Source organism: Corvus hawaiiensis, chromosome 1 (genome assembly GCF_020740725.1).
Source record: "Corvus hawaiiensis isolate bCorHaw1 chromosome 1, bCorHaw1.pri.cur, whole genome shotgun sequence".
In the NCBI taxonomy this organism is placed as follows: Eukaryota; Metazoa; Chordata; class Aves; order Passeriformes; family Corvidae; genus Corvus; species Corvus hawaiiensis.
In genome coordinates this window covers 23,704,724-23,724,079 of record NC_063213.1, presented here as the reverse complement: position 1 = coordinate 23,724,079, position 19,356 = coordinate 23,704,724, and the positions used below count along the sequence as shown (strand labels likewise).

Sequence of the window (19,356 nt, the reverse complement as noted above, 5' to 3'; positions counted from 1 at the left end):
AAAAGCCCTCGGAGGGAAAGGGATTATATCTGCCACTTCAAGGGAGGCTTCTGCCTTCCTTAGCAGACACCTGTCTTTCAAAACCAAGACAGAAATTTACAGCTGTCTCTTTCATCTACCTGGAAATAGAGTTCCATGAATGGAAGTCTGAAGGTGAGAATTCAGGCTTAGGGTAGAGGTTGTTTTTTCTTCTTTTACATGCTTAAGTCTGAAAAAGACAAAATCGTGGTTTTATGTATTGTATTAAAATACAAACATGCCTTTCTCCTCCATTAAGAAATATGAGGGCTACCAGGGAGTTGTTTATTCTTTTTAGCCCATAGCTAATATTTCTCACTTTTTCTTAATCAAAGGTACTTCTGTAGTACAAATGCTGCCTGTGGAGTGTTACATTCAGCTGTCTTTCATAAATCATGCTCCATAAAAATTAGATGTGTTATGTTGCAAGTGAACCTTTACTCTCCATTAATATTAACTAGTTTTGCTATAAGTAAAGCTACTTAAAGGATTACACTTTCTTAATGTAATTGGACGGCGCTATACTATTTCAGCAACCAACCTGTTTCATCACTGCCTCTGATTTCACTAAAATTTCAAGCAAAAAACTTATCTGCCAGTAAAAGAAAAAAAAAATCTTGACAACATTTTAAATATGTTAATTAGATTGTGCTTCAAAAATAAAAAGCCATTCCCACTTTGTTAAAAAAATACAAATATTAAAGTTAAGGCAGAAAATACATTGAAATATCTTCTTCACTGCAAAAAATCTGTGGCTGAATATACATTTCCCAATATCACCATCTGCATGAAAAGAAAAATTCTTTCCCATACCCCTAACTCTTATCCAATGCTAACCCTAACCCAAACCCTAACTGTAACCCAGCCCTAACCCTTACCCTCTTCTTTCCACATCGATTCTTTGTAGAGTCCAGTTTAATTTGGATGACTAAGGAGTCCCAATTCCATTTGCCTTACTAATATAGAGAAACCAGCTAGTATTATGACCATTTTTACTGTTGCTGTCTTTAAGACCCTAACCAGTGTTTTATTGCAGTATTACAACTCCTTGTGTGCTGAGCATATTTCCTTTAGGCTGCAACAGAAGGATCCAGAAAGTTTGTTTTGTTCCTTCATTCTGGAACAAGTTTTGGCATTAGCTTTAGTTATTGAAATAGCAGTATTTCAAGTGTGCAAAAGCACTAGCTGATCAATGTGCCTGTCTTCAACCATATGTTTTGAAAACTAACAATTAGTGGACATTTTGAGTAACAGACATCCTGCAGTTGTATAAGAAAATGTTACAATACTTACATCACTATACAGCCTACACCATGTATGAGTTATGTTGCTCAAGCATTTGTTATAAATAGAATCCCAAACTGCACATTTTTACTAGTCTTTCTAAACTCAGAACATTCATGGGGATTACCCTTGGAGCAATTGTATGAAGGGGACTTCTGCCTCCATTATTTACATCAGTTTGTAATATAACGTTAATCAGTGTTTGGCAGGAAGCCATTTCTGTGGGCAGAAAAACAGCATTTTAAATCTCTCCCTGTCCAACAGCAAAACTTAACATCTTTTCAATATTTTTTTAACAAAAGGCAAAGATAAATAAAAGAACAAATGAAATTTCAATGTTTACACACACATATGGAGTATTTCTTCATGCCATGGCTAATAGACTCATGGAGCACCTTGCCAAAGAACATGATAGATGTTAATGTTTATGTGAGCTCAAAAGAGATCAGACAAGTTCTCTATGGAGAAACATCTTCAAAAGCTACTAATCACAAATAAACAACATTCATCTCAGGAAATCACTGGACCTGAGATTGTATTGTATCACCAGCATTTGCTTGTTTCATTATTTCTCTAGGTGTCTGCCATAGTCAGACAGAATGCAGCACTGGATCTGGTCTCACACAAGCACTGTGCTCTGAAACAGTGACTGATAAAGTAGCTATGACATTCATATAAGGCTAGGCTTGCAGTGCCCAAATCCTGGGCTTCAAGCTAGCTTTTCCACATCTGCAGGAAATGACTGCAAGAATACTGTCAATTCTGGGACAAGTCTCACTCTTCCCTTTGAGTTAGGAAAATTACCCTGAGGCTAAGAAGCTGCCCATTAGCTGAAGCAGAATTAATTTCCCACATAATGTTCCAGTTTCATTGAAAAGTTCCTGTTCAAGTCTAGTGACAATACAACACCAAAGGGTAGTGGATGACGCATGAGTTTGTACAGCAATTAGAGCCTGTATTTAAGTTTATTCTGTTTGTATTTCTTTTCCTCCTCATCTAAATTATAAATAATTGACATTTTCATTCAATTCGATTGAGTTAATGTATTTCAAGTATTACCAATGCCTTGCTATCATCTTGTTTCAAGAACCCTTTTCAGACAAGTCAGTCTCAAAAATTTGCTTTGTTTCAGGCAATTCCTTATTGTATAGGACATAACTTCTACTTCAAATGGAGTTGAAACAAAAAAGTAGTTCAAAAATCAGGAAGTTCCTAAAGTGTATGAGTGTATTAGACAGATGTTCAGACAGAAGATTCTCACTGGGTATGTGCTTAATTATCAAAAACAAACAAAAAAAACCCAAAACACAAAAAGATTTTAAACCAAAAAAATTCCTGTTTACACTGATTGCTAATGAACCCTGAAACCATATTTGTTCTTTTTATTTATGCTTTATTATTTCCGTATTACAGGGAATACTTTTATTTGCATCCTGGTATTGGTTTGTTCCATCCCACTTTGACTTCATTCAAACTGAAACATGATGAGCTTGTTCTTAAGTCATCTCACTTTGCTATAGAAAGGCAAAAACTATTTTAAAAGTTATACAAAATGTGGACTGCTTGAGAATTAACTTACACTGTTGGGGGGTGTCATGGTTTGACGCAGCTAAGAGTCAAGCACATGAAATCTGTGATTTTTCATAAGGGGAAAATAAGAAAATATTGAGGAAAACTAGAGCTGCGAGGCAAAACAGGTTCACACTTAAACAGTTGCTGTACAAAGGAAAAGTTTCTTTCTAACAGAATTAAAAGCAAAATGAAATAACAACAAATTAAAGCAAACCTCTGCTCTCTTCCAGCAACCCCCTCCTTTTACCCAACTCGCACAAAGGACAACAGAACATTGGATTTTAGTCAGTATTGTAGTTCTTGAAAAGCCTCTTTCTTATGCTTAAGGAAAAAAAGGTTTCTTCTTCTTCACGTGGTTCCCAAACTGCCACCAGCAACAGGTCTGCCTGGAAATCTGCTGCCATGAAAAAACATCTCTCCCATGAAAAATTTCACAGTTCTTTCATACTGCCAGACATGGGCCATCACATGGCACTATTAGTCTTTCTAAAGACGAGTTATTTTGGCCTGAACACAAAGGCTTTCTTCTTCACAAGTCTCAAAGCCTTTCACTGCTTCTATATAGCTTGGCATAGGCACTCTTCACATCTTTATAAGCTGCACATGAATTCTTCATCTCCCATGTACTTCAAAAAAAAAATGGATTAAAGAGATTTACAGTTTGTGATATTACAGTTTCTTACCTTGGCATGCAAGAAGTTTTTTAAGCTACGCGCGAAAAATGAGGCACCGCCCTCTTTTCTCCCATCGCCATTTTCAGTTTCGTCTCACGTGACTCACTTTCTCTTTCTCTCTGACTCTGAAGCCGCCATGTTGAAGAGTGTTCTTGTTCAGGCTTTACGGTGGAGAAAGCCTCGCTCCCTTTATGCTGCTGGCTGCAGAAGGGAGGCTACGCCGGCTCTGTGTGGAGAGGAGAGGGACCCGCCAGTCCCAAGAAGACACGTCGGACGGATTTACCTGTGTGGCAGTCTATGGCTGGTTTTAGCTGCCTGCGGCTCTGGGATAGTTCCCCTCCCCCGGACACTGACCCGGGATCCATGCCACAGTGCTGGGAAAAGAGGAAGGGGGCAGGGGCCCCAGCCCAGCAGGGCCTGGAGGCTCACAGGCCCCCCCACCTTCCAGCAGGTGAGCTGGAATGAAAAGGAAATTCCCACCTTTCCACGCGGTTTAAATATGCAAACTGAGAGAAGTGTTATTGGTCTAAAAGTCTGTCCATCAACTCAGGTTCAACCCACTACAGGGGGAAATAAAGAAAAAGCCTTAAGGTGAAATCTCACAACTTATTATCACCTCAAGTTTGAAACGGGAAAGAATTGCTCTGCATGTATTGCAAAGATAACTGAGACAAGATGAAAGGAAAGGGACTTTTTACTTTAGCAGATGAAAAAGATATTCAAGACTTAGTTCTTGATAAGCATTATCTTAGATCAAGTGTCTGCAAAATGTCAGTCACAGCCAAGATTCACTCAATCCTTGTAGGGGCTGAATTATGCGGTTGAACACCTTGGGATACACTGTTTTAATTTTGCATTTGAGTACTCTTTACTCCTATTTTGTTTGAATTGTTTTAAATACATCTGTTAAGATGTGTTTGTTTCTAGCTCTCTTTGACACACTGCATCTTACACTGCATAACACTAGAAATCGCAGTTATGGAACATTCTTCAGATTTTTTAATGTCTGCAGGAGCAATTTAAATTACCAAAATGTGGAGTGATTCCAGGGCAGAAGTTGGTAATGAACTGGTAGCCTGGATAGAAATGCACTCCTCAAAAGAAGGTGGAGGAAATGTGAAGAAAAGTACTTGGTTTTGATTTTGGTACTTTTGTGCACAACACTGTTAAAATCCATTATGAAAACTAAATGAGACTGGTAGTGAAAGAAGGAGAGGCACTCCTTCGCCTGTGTATGCTGGTGAGACAGATAGCCAAAGAAATGATGGAGTGCAACAAGTCCAGAGATACAGTACAGATCTGGAAGCTGCAATTAATGCAGAGAAAGGAACAATCTGTTAAATTGGCAGAAAGGTCCAAGACAGACCTTTTAAAGGTCCAAAGAATAATATTTTGGGACTAAGGTGTTAACTAAGTCTAAGACACTGAATTGGCAGGAAGTGAATTATTGCTTCCAAGAACAAAGTCTGCCTGGAGTATTCCAGCTCTCATTTGATAAATTTGGCTTTCAGAAGTTTAAAAACTTTTTCTTTGATATCTTAGTATAACAGTTCAGGTAAAGTGAATTTAAGAGATCAGACTACCTTTTAGCAGGTACACCTTGGGTTTCTTTAATATGCAGTTTACTCCCATCCACAAACAAATCCTCCAAACTTGGCTTTGATCACAGACTAGTTGTTTTGAGCCTCAGCCTGGAGTCAGACTGCGTATCTGGTGGAGCAGGAAAGCACAAGGGTCCTGCATGGTTACGTACTATCTTAGCTCCTTCTGCCATGGTCATAACATGCAGTTGCCTGTAGTCCAAGGCATCTGAGTCCAACAGACTAGGGGTGGTACTTTGGAGGTTGCCTGCAAGGACACACTTGAACAAGACTGCTCCACTTGTTTTGTGTTAATATGAAATTAAATCATTTCTCCAGAGGCCGTTGAAGATGAATTCTAGAAGAAAAATAAAATCGTATTTGGGCTGGGAAATTATGGTTTCCTCAGGACTGAATTTAAAGAGAAAGGCAGTGAGCAATATGACGCTTAGGCACTGTTTATCTAGAAAATATACTGATATACAGCATGAACACTGTGGCTAAGAGTTTGAGTGTTCACAAGTGCTTCATACACAGTGATCAAGAGGGTCATGATTCCTTTGCTCAAGCACTATCTTCAGGCAAAATAAACAAGGCATCTAACCTCATCTCTAACAAAGACATCTGCTGTGTCCTTGGGAAGTGTGCTGTGTACCACTAGTTCTTTTACTTGTATACTCACTCACATCTGCTGGTAGGCCTAATTCTCACTTTTTAAGAAAGTGGTGGAAAGTTGTGTTTAAGGAGACACAATCTCCCCAAAAGGCAAGTTATTACTACTCAGTATTAAAAACTCAGCAACATCTGCATGTATTTTAAGAATGATTTGGGGTAACTTTGGTACTCAGATTACAGTACATCGAATTACCCACATGTTTTAGGATGACCCAGCAAAGCAAACAAGTCTGGTCTTAGAAGAAGAGGTGATTAAAAATCAAGGTATTTATACACTCATTTATGTTTGTTTCCTCAGAGCAAATAAATTACTTCATTCAGCAAGTAATTCAGAACACAAAATTTCCTTCTGCAACTTAAAAACTCTTTCACCAAAAACACTCTAAATTTCAACTGAAGAAATGAAGTTCATAAATTATCCTTATAAACAGGAATGTCAAGAAGTCTCACTTCTTAACGACTTAAGTCAACATCTTAGTTTTTACACCTAAACGCTTAGTAGTAAATGCCTGATTTGGATCAAATGCATCGAGACATAAATGTAACTTTGTTCTTTTAAAGAGCAGGACAGGATATCAACAAAATTATATCATGATGCAAGACATTAAACCAAAAACTACAAAATGAAATGTTTTAAGTAGAGAAAACATTTAAATTAAGTCTATCTGAAGTACCAGCTGAAGCGTACAACTTAAGGCACCACAGAACATGTACAGTTGAACTGAATGTCAAAGTTTATAGAATCATAGAATGTCTTAGTTTGGAAGGGACCTTAAAGATCATCTAGTTCCAACCTCCCTGCCATGGGCAGGGATGCCACTCACTGAACCAGGTTGCCCAGTGCCCCATCTAATCTGGCTTTGAACATTTACAGGGATGAGGTGTTGCAACAGCAATGCCCAGTGGCAGGTGCTGCAATCTTCCAAAGGCATCCCCCGAGGGAAGCCGCTCAGAGAGGCCACTCCACACACACACACACACAGAGTCCACACACGCCAAAAAGCTATCACGAACAAGCCAATGGCAAAGAGAGCAGGAAGGGTCCTCATATGGGGTTCCACAGGAAGTGTTTATTCCAGCCACGTGAAGGGGTCCAGGGACAAAGACCAGGACTCAGGGAAGCATCCAGTGTTATATATGGGGGCGGGGAGAGCATCAGAGACCAATGATCTGAGGGCACAGGGGCTGTACACAGGCGGGGCTAGGGCAAGAGAGCCAATAGGGAAGATCTGGAGGAGTGGCAAAGGGACAAGGGCCAATGGGAGAACAGGGAAGGGAGAACTTTCTAGGCTAGGGGCATATAAGGTAGAAAGGGGCAGGGAGGCTAAAGGACCAGTCAGGGAAACAGAACTGGGGTACATCAACATAGTTAAACAAAGCACCCTGGGAGAGGCTTCTTTTGTCTCCATGAGTAAGAGATAATAGTGTTATAAACGAGGCTTGGACTTTTTTGGGTGGAATAAAAGTTTGCTCGTTTATTAAAAAGACAACCAGGAGTGGAGACTTGAGGTAAGCCCAAGTCCCACTCGACAACCCAGAAAAACAAACAGTGTGTCGCACTGGGTGTTCCCTTGGACTCAGGTTCCTCCGGAAGACGAGGGGCTGAGCCCCGGAGCAGTTCTTATAGTCTCTCTTGATGCTGCGATTGGTGCAGCTCAGATCCTCCCTCTGATGGCTCGTTGCTAGGGTCCTCATTGGTGTTCAATTCTGTCAGTCTCTGGGGCGTTGAGTGATTGGTTGGCCCCTTGACCAATAATCTTTCAAAGTGTTTACATCATGATTATTGGGTTGTCTTGAGAACATTCTAGAGCGTTCCCCTCCTTCCTGTAGACCCACTACTTTCCCCCATTGGTGTCCCCATCTAGTGGGTACATGGCAACATTACACCCGTACAATCGCAGTAACAGTTAACTCATTAAGTGCATACCCCCACTCCTCTAACAAGCAACTTTTAACTTCTTCTCAACCAAAAAAAGGAACTTTTTACCCATTTATTACAACTCCCCCCTCTAAAATTTTGATTGGGTCTTTGCCCACATCAACCAACTTACAGCTTAACAATTTTTCCATTAAAAAGTGTCCTCATAAACCCTATAAATCTTTCGTAGTCTTCGGTATTTCTCGTAAATTTCTTTCGCTGCTTCAGGGGCTTTCTCTTCTTCTTGATCCTCTTCCAATTCATCCGCCTGCAGCACTCTAATTCTTTCAATTTTCTCCTGGTTTTGTGTCTGTAACTCCTGAATGAGGGGCATATTCTGCACAACAGAGATTGTAAGTCTAACAAAACAGGGGATTAAACACGGCAGGAATATCAAACCAGCAAACGAGAGTCCAACAATTACCAATGCCTTCTTCCACCACTCTCCGGTTAGTAGGTTGACCCACCAGTTAGACTTAAACAGTGGGGCCCACCTTTGTATGGGAACATGGGCCAATTGTCTGATGTTAGTAGTTATATTCTGGATAGCTTCACTGTGGTCATCAATTTCTACACAGCACTCTGATGAATTAAACTTTCCACACACACCACCTTCCTCTGCTAGCAGATAGTCCAGTGCCAGCCTATTTTGGTATATCATAGTTCTCATTTGTCTAGATTGCGCAGAAAGTAAATCCAGAGCTAGGGTGGATTGATTAGATATTATTTCCACCAGTGCTTGAAGATGGATAATTCTGTTCAACATATATATTGGAGACCTGTACCCCGATGATCCATCCTGGGCCCAAGTTGCAGGACCATAGGTAGCTATGATCCGCTCAGGTGGCCACTCATCCTCCCCCCACTTCTGGGTTCCCCCTATCTGGATGTCCCTTTTCTTTCACGCCAACTCATCATATAGAGGAACCCCAAGATTTTGTCCCTCAATTCGTGGAAGTAGGAAAAAGGAGGGTCTAATTATGCCTAGGGTACAGCTTCCAGCCCAGTCTTTTTGGAGCATAACGTAGGCCATCTTCCCACATAACCAGAAGAGTCCTTTTGGTGCTCGCCAATAATTGTGAAATTTTACATTGTTTATGCCAATCTTACTCCAAAATTTTGAGATCTTTGGTTCATCTTGGAACAGGTTAGGTTCCCTGGTAATACATTCATATAACTTTTCTCATTCTACATATGTACACCCTTGTTTTTGTTTCCTCGCCCAATATAAATCCTTAGCCTTAGGGATCCACCACTGATGTGTACTGTTTGTTACAAAATACCTTTTACAGGGAAGCTCACCCACATACGCTATGTATTTAGGACCTCTCCTCCACAGACATTCTTCTCCGATGACTCCTGACCTCAAGCTCCACGCTTCTTCTTCCTCCCTCTCATCTGGTCCTGGTGATTCCTTCCCCATTATCTTTAGGATCTCCTGTGGGGTCAAAGCAATCCCCTCCCAAGGCCAAACCTCTGCCATCCAGGCATCTCCACAAACCCAGCAATCAGTTATAATCCATTCATTACTTATTTTCTCAACTAGATCTAAGAACAAGTTATTTCCTCCCATCATTCTGATCTCAGGTCCCTTTTTGATTACCCCTTTTACCTCTTTTTCTCTAATCAAGTCTGGCTCCCAATTCCCTGCTTTTGCTTTCTGCTTTGCTGGATCTTTCTCAGAGCAGATCCATTTCTCTTTCATAGGGCATTCCCCCAGCAATTTTTGTTTAAAAGTCCCTACATTTTCAAAAAGCCAATAGGTTCGGCCATTCTCTATGCAGGTTTGCAGTTCTAAAAAGTTGGCACAATTAGGGCTCAGATTCGCATGGGTTCTTAGGATGGCCGTCCAAGAGTCTCCCGCATACAAGGGGTAGTAACATTTATCGCAAGATGGTGCTCCTCCTGCTTGGATGTTGATCATGAGGAGAACCCGTATTAGCGGGGGTCCGGTACAGGGCACTCTCCCATCCATGTCTCCCCTCTAATCCCTATTAAAGGATCCACAACTTTCTATCTGTGGCAAGAGTGTATCCTGATCCGGTCTTGCCCCCTTGCAATATTTTTACCCTTTGGTTACTGTTACCCTCTTGTTGCGGTGATACTCTCCCTTTTGTGTCAACTTATTTTCCTTCCTTTCTAGGGTCTGATTTGCTAGGTGCGTGGGAAGATGCTCTATTCCTTCAGAGTTCTTTGGATCTGTAATGAGACATATCAAAAATTAGAAAAGGTTCTTTTAAATTTTTCAATAAATAACTATTTTAAACTTTAAACATTAATAAGTAACACTAGATATTTCAATAAATAGTGTAATATCACTAAAACAGTTAATAAAGTTCAAATCATCTTAAAAACTCTATCTTTATCTGTCCTTTCATGGCTTCTTCTTCAGTGTCACCTTGGTGTCGGTCGGGTTAACTACTGTCCACTCGGCTGGGGCTTGTACAGGTCCTTTCACCCTGGAGACATGAGCCCATCCTTTCTCTTGGGTCCTCACTGCTGTTGCTGTGGTCAGCAAAATTCGAAAAGGGCCTTCCCATTTCGGGGTCAATGGCTGATCCTTCCAGGTTCTAATTAATACCCAATCACCAGGCTGGAATTTATGAATGTCGAAATCAATGGGCGTAGTTTGGGGGAAATACCCCTTTTCTCTCAGTTCTTTGAGAGTATTTGTGACAGTCTGTATATATTTCCTCACACTCTGTTCTCCCTCTTCATAAGTTCCAAGATAGCCCGGAGTAGTTAGAAAAGGTAGTCCAAACATCATTTCATAGGGGGAAACCCCTGTGTCTGTTCTAGGTTTTGTTTGGATCCTCATTAGGGCCAGGGGAAGACATTTTAACCAGTTCATTGTAGTGTCTTCTACCAACTTTGTAAGAGCTACTTTCATTGTTTGATTTACTCTTTCCACCCTTCCAGAGCTTTGTGGTTTCCATGGAGTGTGTAATTTCCATGTGATATTTAGGGCCTCAACTAGCAGTTGTAATACTTGGGCTGTAAAATGAGGACCTCTATCTGAGTCTATAGTGTGTATTATACCATACTGAGGTATTACCTGCTCTAACAGGATCTTCCCAACTACTTCAGCTGTTGTTCTTGTTGTAGGATAAGCCTCCACCCAATGGGTTAGGTGGTCGACTATGACTAGCAGATATTTAAATCTTTGCACTTGGGGCAACTCGGTGAAATCAACTTGAATACTCTGAAAGGGTCTTCTTGCCAATTCCCTTCCCCCAAGAGGCATTTTCCGCATCACTTTCCTATTTACTCGCTGACAAGTTATACAGTCTCATGTTATCACTTTTGCAATTGTAAAAATTCCAATATACACATATGTCCTCAGAAAGCGGTCACACAATGCTTGTGTCCCCCAATTTGTTGAGGCGTGTAACTCTTCTAACACCTTTCTAGCTAGAGCCTTGTTCAATACCTGTCTTCCATCTGGCATCCTCCACTCACCCTTCTCATTTTTGATTGCCCCATGCTTCTGGAATTCTTCTAGCTCTCTCTCTCTAATGTGTGGGATCTCTCCATCCTTCCACTTGTCTCTCAAACTCGTTATATGTAGGATGGTTCCTTCATTCCCCAAGGCTGCTTTCTTTGCTATCTGGTTGGCCAAATTATTTCCTCTTTATCTCCAGGGAGTCTCCTCTTTGATGTCCTCTTACATGCACTACAGCTATCTCCACCGGGCCTCTTAAAGCTTCAAGTAGCTCTTTGATTAAATTCTCATGCACTAACGTTTTTCCTTTTGAATTTACAAATCCTCTCTCAGTCCAGATTTTACCAAAAGTGTGTACCACTCTGTATGCGTATTTCGAGTCAGTATAAATAGTTCCTTTCTGATAATTAAGCCACAGTAGTCCTCATAATAAAGCATAGAGTTCACAGCACTGCGCCGACCATTGTCCTGAAAGTTTCCCTTTTTCTATAATGGTCATGTCCTTTCCATTTATCACCGCATACCCCAAAACTCATTTTCCTTCTACTACTCTAGACGAACTGTCCACAAAAAGGATCTCTCCCTCTGGTAAGGGGTGTTCCAATAAGTCCTCCCTGACTTTAGTTTGTAAGTCAATGGTTTCAACGCAGATATGCTCAAGTTCTCCATCTGGTTCTCCATATAAAAATTGGGCAGGGTTTATTGCTCGGGTTGTAGTTAACTCTAAATTCTCCATATTATTCAGGATCAATTCATATTTTAAAAGCCTACTGTCGGAGATCCATTGGCTAGCCTTTTTACTTAATATGGTTTTTAAATCATGTGGAGTGTACATTCTAATCTTGTTACCGAGTCAACTTATATCCCTCTTCCACCAGAGTTACAGTGGCCACCATAGCCTGGAGACAGGTTGGCCATCCCCTTATCACTGGGTCTAATAACCTTGACACATAAGTAATAGGTTTCTTTACTCCACACCACTCCTGTACAAGCACTCCATAGGCCACTCCTTCTTCAACATTCACAAATAATTCAAATAATCTGTCTAAATCGGGCAAACTCAACACTGGAGCAGTTATCAGTTTCTCTTTCAATTCTTCCAACCTTTTATTATCTTCCTCATTCCAGGTTAAGGGGTCTTGCTGTACTAATTTGTCATACAAGAATTTTACTAGCTTGGTATGTCCCTCTATCTGTAGTTTACAGTACCCCATCAACCCTAACAATTTTCTCACGTCAGTTTTTGGTTTTGGTGCTGGCAATGACAATATTCTTTGTATTCTACTTGAATCTAACTTCTTGTATCCATGCCCAATTAAATGACCCAAATACTTCACCTCCGATTCCACAAATTGCAACTTCTTTTTTGACACTTCCAAACCCTTTTCTCCCAGAAAATTTAGTAATTTAATTGTTGTTTCCTGGACCTCTTCTTTTCGTTTCCCCTGAGACCAACAAATCATCCACATACTGCAATATTTGTACTTGTCCAGCCGGTAAAAATTCTCGCATCAATTCTTCTAAAGCCTAACCAAATAAATTTGGGGATTCCGTGAATCCCTGAGGCAACCGGGTCCATTGTAGTTGTTGTTTCCTCCCCGTAGTCTCATCATGCCATTCAAACGCAAACCATCCTCTGCTCTCTTTCTCAAGTGGGCACACCCAAAAAGCATCTTTTAGATCAATTACACTGAACCATGCATGTCGTGATGATATTTTATTTAATAAGGTATATGGGTTAGTGACAACTGGGTAACGCGCAATGGTTTGTTTGTTCACCTCCCTCAAATCTTGTACCAGGCGGTAGGTCCCATCTGGCTTCTTAACTGGCAGAATTGGAGTGTTGTGGGGGGACATGCATGGCTCAAGTATACCATCTAGAATAAATTCCTTAATTACAGGGGTCAGTCCCTGTTTTCCTTCAGCTGATATATGGTATTGCTTAACCCTTACGGGTAGCATGTTCAGCTTCATCTTTATTTCAATGGGTGGGATGTCCAATAATCCATGCCCTCCTCCTTCAGCCCACACTTCGGGATTAATAGTCTCCTCATCTTCTTTTGTTAGCACCATTATTTTAGCCACCATTCTACCTTCCTCGGGGACTACCCCTATTCCCAGCTGTAATTGCAGGTCCCGGCCTAGTAAATTGCATCCCAATTTTGGCATATATAACAAATCTACAGAACTTTCTCAGGAATTACCTTCAACTTGTACCTGTTCAATCATGGCCACATCAAATGGGTCATTCTTATCTCCCTTAACCTTACATTTTCTATCACTTAACTTACAACTCTCTGGAAGCTTTCAATATACACGATCTGTCTGCTCCAGTATCAACAAGAAACTCATATTCTTCGCTCTGGGGGCCAACTTCCAGATTTACCAAGGGCTCTGTGTGATTTTCAAAACCTTCCCCCAGAGCGAAGAGCCCCTGACACCCCTAATCATTTCCCTTTAAAACTTTTTCCAATGTATCTTGTTCCCTAGCAATTGCCTCATCCAAACTTCTTTTCTTACAGTATCTCTTTGTGTGTCCCTCTTCACCACAATAATAGCATATGATTTTGTCCCAGTTCTGTTTTCCCCACCTGTACATCTTTTCCTTCTTCTCCCCATCTCCTTTTGACTCTCCCCTTCCAACTCCAGTGCTTTCTCTAGCTATCGCTATCATGATCTTCGCCTTAGTTTTGTCTTCTCCTCCTCTCTTCTCAAGTATACCTTCTGTGCCTCCCTCAACAATTCGTTCAATCTCTTTTCCTGCCAGTCATCTATCTTCTCTAATTTCCTTCTAATATCTGTCCATGCCTTGGTAACAAACTGGATCTTCACCAATACTTGCCCTTCTGGGCTATCTGGATCCACACTAGAATATAATTGAAAATTCCTTTTTAACCTTTCCAACCACGCACTCGGGGTCTCATCCTTTTCCTGCTGGCTATCAAAAGCCAACCTCTCATTGTTTGTCCTGGGCACAGCCTCTCATATACCTTTTACTATGAGCGCCCTATAATCCCTCATATTTCTTCTTCCTAGCTCATCATTTGGGTCCCAGTCTGGTTGCACATGCGGCATTTTCTCCTCCCCCCGGGGTCCATTGCTATTCTCTCGCTCCCAGATCAGCATGCCAGCTGCCCTAATTAGTTGGATTTCTTCTGGGAAGAAAAGTATACCCATGATAGAATTCAACTCTTCCCATGTATAAATGCTAGGACCCAAGAACTGGTCAACCTGATTAGATATACCTAGTGGATCCTCCAGCAAACCTTCTAACTCCTTCTTAAAATTCCTCACCTCAGAAGCCGTCAATGGCGCATTAACAAAACCAATTCCCCCTCTAGCACCTCTCATGGGCATTTCTCTCAAGGGGAATAATCAGTCCACTGTCTCTCCTTGGGGCACACACTTCCGGGTTTGAAACCTAGTATTGTAACCATGGTGTCTTACCATCTCATCTGAGTCCTTTTTCATCTCTGATTCCTTTTTCCCCCCACAGCTGCAACCTTGCGCTATACTTCCTTCAGCAGGGACATTATGTATCAGGGAGAAACTAAGGGGTGTAGTTTGAAATGTAGGAGGGACAAGGAGAGGCATAGGAAGGTTCTGTGGTATGGTTGGGACATTAGGGATACAAGGTTGAGGTACAGGAGAAATTGGCACAGGTGTAGGGGAAGCAGATGGAGTCTGGGGTGATGGAATAGGGTGCAGTGGAGGAGGTTGGGACATGTGTGGAGCAGGTAGTGGAGGTGGTGGGAGAGGTATTGGCTGAGTAGAGGGAAGTACCAGAGGAGTAGGAGGGTGGGCTATAGGTAGAGTAGGTGGTGAAGGGGGTGGAAGACAATCAAGAGGGTCCCATCCTTTTGAATTACTTTTCTCTCCTACTTCCTGTGCTTCTTTCTTATCCGCTTCCTTCTCTTTTGATACTTTGTACACTCTTACTTTCTTGTCCCAGATCTCATTTTCAAGCCAGCAGGCTGCATGTAAGATTTCTTCCTCATTTTGGGTCTCCTTTAAATTAATGCATCTGTTTAAAGCTCTGCACATCCACTTTTCTTTGGATCCATACCAGGGCCAATAGCCAGGCCCTTCCTGAATCACTTCCTTTGACCAGATCTCGATACTATAATTGATCATTTTAATTCTGTCCAATTTCTTTAAATTTTTATCCAAATCCCAATTTTTGAGCATTTCTCCCAATGGGCTTTCGGGAGGAATGTCTTTTAATTCAGTTTTGTCCTTCTTTGTCCTTTTATTCTTTCCTGCACACTGGCCTATGATTTTTGGTAATGTTTATAGAGTGTACTTAAGTATCAACAGAGCTCTTTAAATTAATTATTACTTAAATCAGAATAAAACGAACTATAAATAAAACCCACTCTTTTTCTCTCTCTCTTACAAACTTATGGCAGCAGATAGTCCCTGCTTCAAAAAGAAATTAGCTTTAATCTAAATTAGGCTCTTCAACCAGGAAACTCAACTCAATGATCACTACTTCTTAAATACCAACTAAGGCGCCACACTAGTGTGAAGCTCAAACAAAAGTTCGTACCCAACTAAGTTGACCTTACAGCTTCTTAAATAACTCTTGGTTGCTAATCCAAAAAACCTCTCCTAAAGTTACCTCGTTACTGACAAAATCTAGTACACACAATGCACAAACTTATTAACATCTACCAAACAAATAATCGTATCTGAATGAACCAACAAAACCAAGACGAGCTACCACAAGTTCTAGGAAACCAGGCAAAGCTATGAGAGAACAGATAAGGTTCTGATAAAAGGAATGATGGTCGTGGGAAAATAACAATAATTTATAATTTTTAAACGAGGGGTTTTAAAAGCAATAACTGTAATAATCATAATACAACTACTCATGGGAAAATTTGTGGGAATTAAATGGCTGCCCATGGGAAATCCAACAGGAAACCTCAGAAACTACAACCTAAATGGCAACCCAACCGGAAACCAGATGAACCCTATCAGGCCCTTCCGGCCCTTCCCCCTTCCGGAACCCAATTACAGACTCCACCCCTTGCCGGAGTGAGGGACCCTCCCTCCTCTGGGGAGTTCCCTCAAAAATTAAGATGGCACCTGCCAGATGCCACTAGACACTTCTCCTCTACAGCCCAGATCTTAAAATGGCCGCGACACCGAAAATTTCTTCCCTACAGAACAGCAGTCAATGAAAACTTGTCCTTATTTACAAGAAAAAACGCCAAGTCTGCACACCACAATAACAAACTCACTCTCATCGACAGGCACAACCCAATCCAGGTATAATACACACCAAAACAAATGAAAGCACCCACACAGACCAGATACTCCACGTTCATGCACCTCTTTGCCTGATAGGCAGTCTGGGGACTTTTGGATTCACCTCACCCCCGAACCTCACCTATTCAGGTTCACCGCAACCACGCAATTAAAACAATTTACAAGACTGTTTAACGTAATTAATAGGCACTTAAAGGAATCATTTTGAATAACCAAAAAGGACCAACAGAATACACCCAAGTAGTCTTGAGTTCTAACTTAAAGCGTAATTGTCAACAGAAAACGTCAACAAAGAATTCTCTAACTTCCCTGGGTGGCAGGTTCTAATTTCTCCTTCCCCCTACGAACCTCACTAGGTTCCAAGCTCAGGGGTCCTAATTCCCCTTGTGCTGGGCACCTTCCCCTCCCCCTCGCCAGAAAGGAGGCAATCCCCCAACTGGTGGTTCCCCTTAACTTTGAAAATCTCTGGTTAGGAGCCTTCCTTCCAGCCCACAAGGGTCCTAGTTCCCTAGGCACAGACTCTCCGAGGTCTGCCCCAAGGAACCCCCTCCTCCCAGGTGATCTTGGCTGATGGAATCACTACTCCCCCTTCTCCGAGACTCTTAGCAATTCCACCCCCGATCTGGCAATGACCAAGCCACCTCTAACTGGAGCCTGCATGGGTACGGGGCAGCTAGAAGTAGGGTACTCCCCCGTCTCCCACCTTTAAGGGTCCCTAGGGGTACAGCACTCACGCGTTTTTCACTCGCTTCCCTCCTTTCCCGGCTGGGCTCCTCGCGGAGGACCGGAACTGCGGTATTCAGAGGTCCTCACTCGCTTTGGGAGTCTGCTCTACGCAGCCCCTGTCACACTCAGTCGCCACTACACACGCACTCATATCCCCTAATGCCTCGACCCCACTCACAACACCAACCTGACAGCAAGTCCTGCTCCTCAGAGGGTAATCCTCTGGGTTGTCGGGCCCCTGATCTTCTCTCGGGACAGCCGACAGTCCTCCCAACAGTCGTGAAGAAATCCAGAGCCCAGGCAGCAAAAATTCTGCCGGACGCATCTTCCCTGGACTTGTCCTTCCCCAGGACCGTTCAGGGGGTGTGGCTTATCCCGGACGAGTCCCCAGAAAACTGTTATAAATGAGGCTTGGACTTTTTTGGGTGGAATAAAAGTCTGCTCGTTTATTAAAAAGACAACCAGGAGCGGAGAATCGAGGTAAGCCCAAGTCTCACTCGACAACCCAGAAAAACAAACAGTGTGTCACACCGGGTGTTCCCTTGGACTCAGGTTCCTCCGGAAGACGAGGGGCTGAGCCCCGGAGCAGTTCTTATAGTCTCTCTTGATGCTGCGATTGGTGCAGCTCAGATCCTCCCTCTGATGGCTCGTTGCTAGGGTCCTCATTGGTGTTCAATTCTGTCAGTCTCTGGGGCGTTGAGTGATTGGTTGGCCCCTTGACCAATAATCTTTCAAAGTGTTTACATCATGATTATTGGGTTGTCTTGAGAACATTCTAGAGCATTCCCCTCCTTCCTGTAGACCCACTACTTTCCCCCGTTGGTGTCCCCATCTAGTGGGTACATGGCAACATTACACCCGTACAATCGCAGTAACAGTTAACTCATTAAGTGCATACCCCCACTCCTCTAACAAGCAACTTTTGACTTCTTCTCAACCAAAAAAAAGAACTTTTTACCTATTTATTACAATAGGCTTGGAGCTTTTCCTCCAAGGGACCTTTGAGGTCTCTGAATTGGCAGGCCTATTGGCCTCCACAATGAGGCATCTGCAACATCTCTGGGCAAACCATTTCAGAGCCTCACCACCCTCACAGTAAAGAATTTCTTCCTAATATCTAATCTAAACCTGCTCTCTTTCAGTTTTGAGCCACTGCCCCTTGTCCTGTTTCTGTCTGACTGAGCAAGAAGTCCCTCTCCCTTCTTTTTTATATAAGCCCCCTTCGAGTACTGTAAGGTTGCTATAAAGTCTCCCTGGAGCCTTATCTTCTCCAGGCTGAACAGTCCCAGCTCTCTTAGCCTGTCTTCATAGAACATGCCAGCCCTCATAGAACGTGCTCCAGCCCTCTGATCATTTTCATGGCCTCCTCTAGACCCACTCTAAAAGGTTCATGTCTTTTTTGTTCTGGGGGCACACAAGCTGGACACAGTGCTACAGGTGGGGCAGAGTAGAGGGGGAGAATCATCTCCTTTGCCCTGCTGGCCAGCATGCAGTTGGCTTTCTGGGCTGTGAGTGATCATGTCTAGCTTTTCATCCATGATAAAACCCAAGTCTTTCTCAGCAGGACTGCTGTCTATGCCATCTTCTCCCAGCCTGTGTACAATAATAACAATTGCAGATTATTTCTTGGAAGCAAGACAGGAAGCAAATTATATCTATTGTAAGGAAAGCAGTTTACATACTTTTAAAAATTCGTTATAGTCTTAATTATAGTCTTTATTATAGTCTTATTCATTGTAATCTTTCATGAAAAAGTTCATTATAATGTTATTATATTAACTTACAGATAATAAGAATTTTAACTCAGATGCCAATAGCTGGAAATAATTAAAATCTTCAACGTTTTTCTTCGGAACCTCTAAAAATGTTCTAATGGTGCCTTGGATCACCCTAAAGTGAACATAAGCCAACGGCAGTATTTTGCTTTTCTTACCTATTTTTCAAAAGAAACTTTTCATCCACATGTAGTTGGATATCAGCAAGTTGATGGTCAAAGATATTGTGTTGGTTTAGCACAGCCTGGTTTTAGTGAGCAGGAGAAAAGCTGCTCGAAACTTCTATGTCTGGCACAGAGCCAATCACTGAAGACTCTGATGATGGGCGGGTTACCAGCCCAATTAGATACACTGGTAATGCCTCTGTGATGACATATTTAAGAAAGGAAGAAGTGTGGGAAGCTCTCTTTCTTCTCCG

General features: G+C 42.0%; 1 long non-coding RNA gene across 1 annotated transcript; it reads left to right on the top strand.

Annotated features, from left to right (window-relative positions):
* The first annotated feature begins 286 nt into the window (after positions 1–286).
* Positions 287–18,308, top strand: LOC125335053. The gene is made up of 3 exons (XR_007207318.1): positions 287–298; positions 7,669–7,671; positions 18,208–18,308. It is a non-coding gene; the product is annotated as an uncharacterized LOC125335053 (long non-coding RNA).
* Positions 18,309–19,356: the final 1,048 nt, after the last annotated feature.